Raw genomic sequence first — 6839 nt, 5'->3', positions numbered from 1 at the left:
AAAAAAAAAAAAAAAAAAAAAAAAAAAAAATCACAGTGGAGAAACAGAGACCCCAAGAGGTGAGGCGTCTGCATGTTGACAGCATGTATACCCAGGTTCAGAAGCTGGGAAGGAGCTGTGTGACTCTGCCTAGAGGCCAGCACTCCTGGCACAGAAAGTACTCCATAAACGCTGTGGTGTGATTGTCTTTGTCAAATCCTGCCCACAGTGCACAAATGGTTAGTGCCCTGAACGTCATCCTAACCAATGAAAATCTGCCAGGAAGGATTTATCTTGTTACTTAATATAATGAATGGGACATTTCACATAACCTCCTAACTATGAAAACATCTGCTTGGGATCTTTACAATGGTGAAGTTGGACAGAAAGTTTTCAAGAGAAATTGTTAGCTAGGAGATATGACAAACACACTTGGCCCCCAAAACTAAAGAAAAAAGTATTAGAATCCATAATCAAACAATGTTTAGCATAGTCTGAGAAAATGCCAAGAAACTAGCTGCCCTGGGGTGGCACCTCCTGTGCACTTAGTGAACATCTACTCTGTGACAGGAGATCAAGAAGAATAGGATAAAAATCTCAGTCATATAGGAGCAGAGGCGAGCATACCCTTTGCCTGGTGTGGCATTTTGAGCTTACTGGCTCTTCTGTGGGGCACAGCTGGTGGCTGTGGCAAGATTTTAAAGCTCCCATAGACGGTTGGGCCTCAAATCAAGATTTCAGTCACACCAAGTTCTAACCCAGCCCAGACTGCTTCTAGAGTCCTCAGGGGTGGGCATCAATGCCTCCCAGGTATCCAGGCTGGGCAGAGGGCCACTTGGAGGGAGGTGGGGGAGAGAGCACAGGGCAGACAGATGTGAGGCCAACCTGAGAAGGGATTCCTGCTGTGACTTGTGGCTGGCTAGTCATAGTGAGATCTAATGCTGAATGAGTGTCTGGCACTGCGTTACATATGCACACTCACTACATCTTCCTAACAAACCTGTGAACCAGGAATCCCCATGTATAGATGAGGATACCAAGGTCCAGAAAGCTTAAGGAGCTTGTCCAAGTCACACAGCTAAGGAAATGGTGGGGCTGAGGTTCTGTAATGCCTGGTGACCCCAAGGCCCACGTCTTTTTCATTTTGTAATTGATGTATATAAGTTGGGGGCAGTGACATGTGCCTATAGTCCCAGCTACTCTAGAGGCTGACACATGATTGGGCAACATAAGGAGACTTCTCTCTTTAAAAATAAATACATAGGCCGGGCGCGGTGGCTCAAGCCTATAATCCCAGCACTGTGGGAGGCCGAGGCGGGTGGATCACGAGGTCAAGAGATCGAGACCATCCTGGTCAACATGGTGAAACCCCGTCTCTACTAAAAATACAAAAAATTAGCTGGGCATGGTGGTGCGTGCCTGTAGTCCCAGCTACTCAGGAGGCTGAGGCAGGAGAATTGCCTGAACCCAGGAGGCGGAGGTTGCGGTGAGCTGAGATCACGCCATTGCACTCTAGCCTGGGTAACATGAGTGAAACTCCGTCTAAAAAAATAAATAAATAAATAAATAAATACATAAATAATTTAAATTGAGGTATAATCTAAGTAAAGTAAAATTCACTTTTTTTTTGGCAGTGTACAATTCTATGAGGATTGACAAATGAAATACAGTTGTGTAATTACCACCACCATAATAAACATATGGAACAGCTCCATCACGCTCAAAAATTCCCTGCGTCTTTTTGTAATCGATTTCTTCCTTTTTTTTTTTTTTTTTTGAGACAGAGGCTCCCTCTATCACCCAGGCTGGAGTGCAGTGGTGCCATCTCAGCTCACTGACTGCAACCTCCACCTCCCTGGGTTCAAGTGATTCTCCTGCCTCAGCCTCCCAAGTAGGTGAGACTGTGGGCATGCACGACCACACCTGGCTAATTTTTGTATTTTTGGTAGAGACAGGGTTTTTTTTTTTAAATTTTAAATAAACTTTTTTTTAATTGCATTTTAGGTTTGGGGGTACATGTGAAGAACATGCAAGATTGTTGCATAGGTACACACATGACAGTGTGATTTGCTGCTTTCCTCCCCATCACCTATATCTGGCATTTCTCCTCATGCTATCTCTCCCCAACTCCCCACCCCCTGCTGTCCCTCCCCTATTTCCCCCCAACAGACCCCAGTGTGTGATGCTCCCCTCCCTGCATCCATGTGTTCTCATTGTTCAACACCCACCTATGAGTGAGAACATGCAGTGTTTGATTTTCTGTTCTTATTCAGTTTGCTAAGAATGATGGTTTCCAAGTTCATCCATGTTCCTGAAAAGGACATGAACTCATTGTTTCTGATGGCTGCATAATATTCCATGGTGTATATGTGCCACATTTTCCCTGTCCAGTCTGTCATCAGTGGGCATTTGGGTTGGTTCCAGGTCTTTGCTATTGTAAACAGTGCCGCAATGAACATTCGTGTGCATGTGTACTTATAGTAGAATGATTTATAATCCTTTGGATATATACCCAGTAATGGGATTGCTGGGTCAAATGGAATTTCTATATCTAGGTCCTTGAGGAATCGCCACACTGTCTTCCATAATGGTTGAACTAATTTACACTCCCACCAACAGTGTAAAAGTATTTCTCCACATCCTCTCCAGCAGCTGTTGTCTCCAGATTTTTTACTGATCGCTATTCTAACTGCTGTGAGATGGTATCTCAATGTAGTTTTGATTTGCATTTCTCTAATGACCAGTGATGATGAGCATTTTTTCATATGTTTGTTGGCCTCATATATGAGAGACAGGATTTCACCATGTTGGCCAGGCTGGTCTCAAACTCCTGACTTCACGTGATCCTCCTGCTTCAGCCTCCCAAAGTGCTGGGATTACAGGTGTGAGCCACTGCAACCAGCCTCAGTCCCTTCCTTCTATTTGCCCCCCCCCCCCTGCCATGTACACTCAGCAATCAGTTTTCTGTTTGCTTTTTCTGGAATGTTAAACCAATGGAATCAGACAGCCCTTTAAGACTAGCTTCCTTCATTTAGCAAAATCTGCATACATCCATCTTTTGTTCCTTTTTGTTGCAGAGAAATATTACATTGTATGGATGTATCACCTTTTGTTTATCCATTCCTCAGGTGAAAGGCATGTAGGTTGTGTCCAGCATGGGAGGATTATGAATAAAGGTGCATAAACATTTGTACAGGTTTTCATGTAAATGCAACTTTTCATTTCTTTTGAGTAATACCTAGGAGTGGGATTGCACAGCTCATGAGTCTAGCCTTCAGGATGTTGTATAACTAGATATTCAGGACTTTTGCGGATATCAGCAGCCCCCTGCTGCCAGAGAAGGACATGGAGAAAAGGAAGGGTTTTTTTTGTTTGTTTTTTTTTTACACACTTTCAAAAAACTCAGAAATAATTTTTTTTGTTCCAGTGTTTACATTTTTAATATATCAAAATGATAAGTTTATAATTTACAAAACAGTTTTGAGCTTAAAATGTGAATTTGAATCTGTGATGAGTACTAAAAACTAAAACACTACTTTTTCTTTCTTTTAACTGTTTGCAATCTTAGTTTTCCCACTCCAAATAAAACTCAACCTTTACCATGCATAACATGTATATTTCTGGATGTTTTCTGTCACTGGAAACAATAATGGTCAGACCTAGGTACTCAAACAGAAGAAGGTGTAGATGAGATTTTTTCTTCCTTCTCTTTGGGATTCTGCTCTTTTCTCTCAGGTTTATTTTAACCGTAATCCCATCTTTCTCCCACTTTCCCAACCCCCTACCTTATTCTCACCTATCATCTGCTTTGGAAGAGGGAGCTGGATTCTCAAATTGAAGGCTTCTTGCTATATTTGGTTAAAATCTGTATGTTGGGTTGAGGGCACTTAGACATCAGCCAAACCACGTCACCCCACTTTGTGTCCTGATGTGTGTATGTAAGAAGTGTGTGAAACATCCCACTTCTAATGAAACTGATATTCCCATTTTTGCATGGTGAGTCAGTGGTCCTCCCACAAGATGAGTTCTAGTGAATCAACAAAATGAAATAAGATTTAGTGAAAATAATTCACCTGCTATGCCTATCCACTGTAGATAGAGGGATCATCTGCAGTTTCTATGGGTTGCATGAGGACCTCTTAGAGTCAATGCCTGACTGGTTACAACAGAAACCGTTCATGTTCAGCCCCAACAGAAGAAGGGATCTAAGGAAGCCCACACTGCTGTGCCCTACTGTGTCACTTTCAGAAGGCAAGTGATATCTTCTGAGATTCCTGAGTACCTCAGCTGAGGCACCTATGATAAAAGACAAGTTAACAAGAAAGGAGCATATTCAGTCTGGGTGCAGTGGTTTGCGACTGTAATCCCAGCACTTTGGGAGGCTGGGGCGAGTGGATCACCTGAGGTCAAGAGTTCAAGACTACCCTGGCCAACACAGTAAAACCCCATCTCTACTAAAAATACAAAAATTAGCTGGGTGTGGTGATGTGCTTTTGTAATCCCAGCTACTTGGGAGGCTGAGGCAAGAGAATCACTTGAACCCTAGAGGCAGAGGTTACAGTGAGCCAAGATCACATTCCAGCCTGGGTGACAGAGTGAGACTCTATCTCAAATAAATAAACAAATAAAAAGAAGCATATTCACTTATTTAATATATTTAATGTGACGTGGGGCCTTCAGAAATGAAGAATCGGCCGGCTACGGTGGCTCACGCCTGTAATCCCAGCACTTTGGGAGGCCAAGGTGGGCGGATCACCTGAGGTTGGGAGTTTGAGACCAGCCTGGCCAACATGGTGAAACCTTGACTCTACTAAAAGTACAAAATTGGCTGGGCATGGTGGCGCTCACTTGTAGTCACAGATACTTAGGAGGCTGATCATGCCACTGCATGATCTCAACCCACTACACTCCTGCCTGGGTGACAGAGCAGGACTCTGTCTCAAAAAAAAAAAAAAAAAAAAAAAAATTGAAGTGAAGAACCATGAAAGGGGAGGAAGCTTGTGTTCGTTTGTTTGTTTTGACAGAATCTTGCTCTGTTGCCCAGGCTGGAGTGCAGTGGCATAATCTCAGCTCACTGCAACCTCTGCCTCCTGTGTTCAAGCGATTCTCCTGCTTCAGCCTCCGGAATAGCTGGGACTGCAGGTGAGCACCAACATGTCCAGCTGATTTTTCTATTTTTAGTAGAGACAGGGTTTCACCATGTTGGCCAGGCTGGTCTTGAACTCCTGACCTCAGGTGATCCACCCACCTTGGCCTCCTAAAGTGCTTGGATTATAGGCATGAACCACCGCACCCGTCCAAGCTTGTTTTTTTTTTTTTTTTTTTTTTTTTTTTTTAATGCTTAGGCTTGATGCAGAGTGGACAGTTGCGGAGAAGTATGATTGGACAAAGGAGGTATGATCTAATAGTAATAAACTGGGGGGAATCTAGCAAGGCTCGTTTGTTCAAATTCTTCTCTGTGTCTTCAGAGATAAGGACATTACTTTCCTTAAGGTATAGGGAGGGCACCTCTGGAATAAGGATCTTTGTTAATTATTTATGTATTTTGTGACAGAGCCTCACTCTGTTGCCCAGGCTGGAGTATAGTGCTCACTGTTAACTCTGCCTACCAGGCTCAGATGATCCTCCCACCTCGCCACCATGCTCAGCTTATTGTCTAACATTTTTTTTTCTTATTATTATTAACTACACACAGGAGTGGGATTGTTTAAGGTTTTTATAGAGATGAAGTCTCACTCTGTTGCCCAGGCTGGAGTATAGTGCTCACTGTTAACTCTGCCTACCAGGCTCAGATGATCCTCCCACCTCGCCACCATGCTCAGCTTATTGTCTAACATTTTTTTTTCTTATTATTATTAACTACACACAGGAGTGGGATTGTTTAAGGTTTTTATAGAGATGAAGTCTCACTCTGTTGCCCAGGCTGGAGTATAGTGCTCACTGTTAACTCTGCCTACCAGGCTCAGATGATCCTCCCACCTCGCCACCATGCTCAGCTTATTGTCTAACATTTTTTTTTCTTATTATTATTAACTACACACAGGAGTGGGATTGTTTAAGGTTTTTATAGAGATGAAGTCTCACTCTGTTGCCCAGGCTGGTCTTGAACTCCTGGGCTTAAGTGATCCTCCCACCTCTACCTCCCATAGTGCTGGGATTACAAGTGTAAACTGTTTCGTCTGGCCTGCATGAGCTTTTTCTGACCTATCAACTAAAATTTTTTTTCTTTTGAGACAAGATTTTGCTTTGTTGCTTAGGCTGGAGTGGAGCGGCACCACCACGGAAGGCTGCAATGTGCAGCTCTGACCTTATACACTCAAGCAATCCCCCATCCTCAGCCTCCTGAGTAGCTGGGACCATAGTTGCTCACCATCATGCTTGGCTAATTTTTTTGTAGAGTCTGGGTCTCACTATGTTGTCTGGTTTTGAATTCCCAGCCTCAAGCAGTCCTCCTGTCTTGGCCTCCCAAAGTGCTGGGATTACAGGCATGAACCACTGCACCTGGCCCTTATGACCTACTTTAGGGGAAGGTAAGAATATTCTTTTCTGGTCTGTTTCAGGGGAGAAGATCAAGAAAAGGTCAGGGAGACCTTCCTGCTTCTGCTGTTTTCTCAAATGCCAAGGTGCCGTATTTTGGGGTAGAGTGTTCTGAACTCTGTCACGATAAAATGATGTGTTACTGAGTTGACCACTCCGATGCAGAACCTTCTGAGAAGATTTATGAAATGCATCTCAGGAACATCCTAGGGTTGGGGGAGAGAAAATGGGGAAGCATTAATCCTTCTGCTCCCAGGCCCCTGTGGGCAAAGATTGCCCCATCGGCTTCAATACACCTGTATTTGCCTCGTCTAGGGCAGAGT

The 6839-nt window shown here is 43.6% G+C and overlaps 1 long non-coding RNA gene across 2 annotated transcripts in view; it reads left to right on the top strand.

The window, feature by feature from the left end:
- Window positions 1-6586, top strand: part of LOC108299695 — a 54813-nt gene extending 48227 nt beyond the window's left edge. The window contains exon 4 of one of the 2 annotated variants that reach the window (XR_005199005.1): window positions 6540-6586. This is a non-coding gene — a long non-coding RNA (uncharacterized LOC108299695). Of the gene's footprint in view, window positions 1-1763; window positions 1800-6539 lie in introns of those variants that run through there. The other variant, XR_005199006.1, reaches the window with a different exon arrangement.
- The last annotated feature ends 253 nt before the right edge of the window (window positions 6587-6839 follow it).

Source organism: Cebus imitator, unplaced genomic scaffold, assembly GCF_001604975.1.
Source record: "Cebus imitator isolate Cc_AM_T3 unplaced genomic scaffold, Cebus_imitator-1.0 Scaffold23, whole genome shotgun sequence".
Lineage (NCBI taxonomy): Eukaryota > Metazoa > Chordata > Mammalia > Primates > Cebidae > Cebus > Cebus imitator.
The sequence above is the reverse complement of the archived record's forward strand: the minus strand, read 5'-3'. Positions and strand labels throughout refer to the sequence as shown.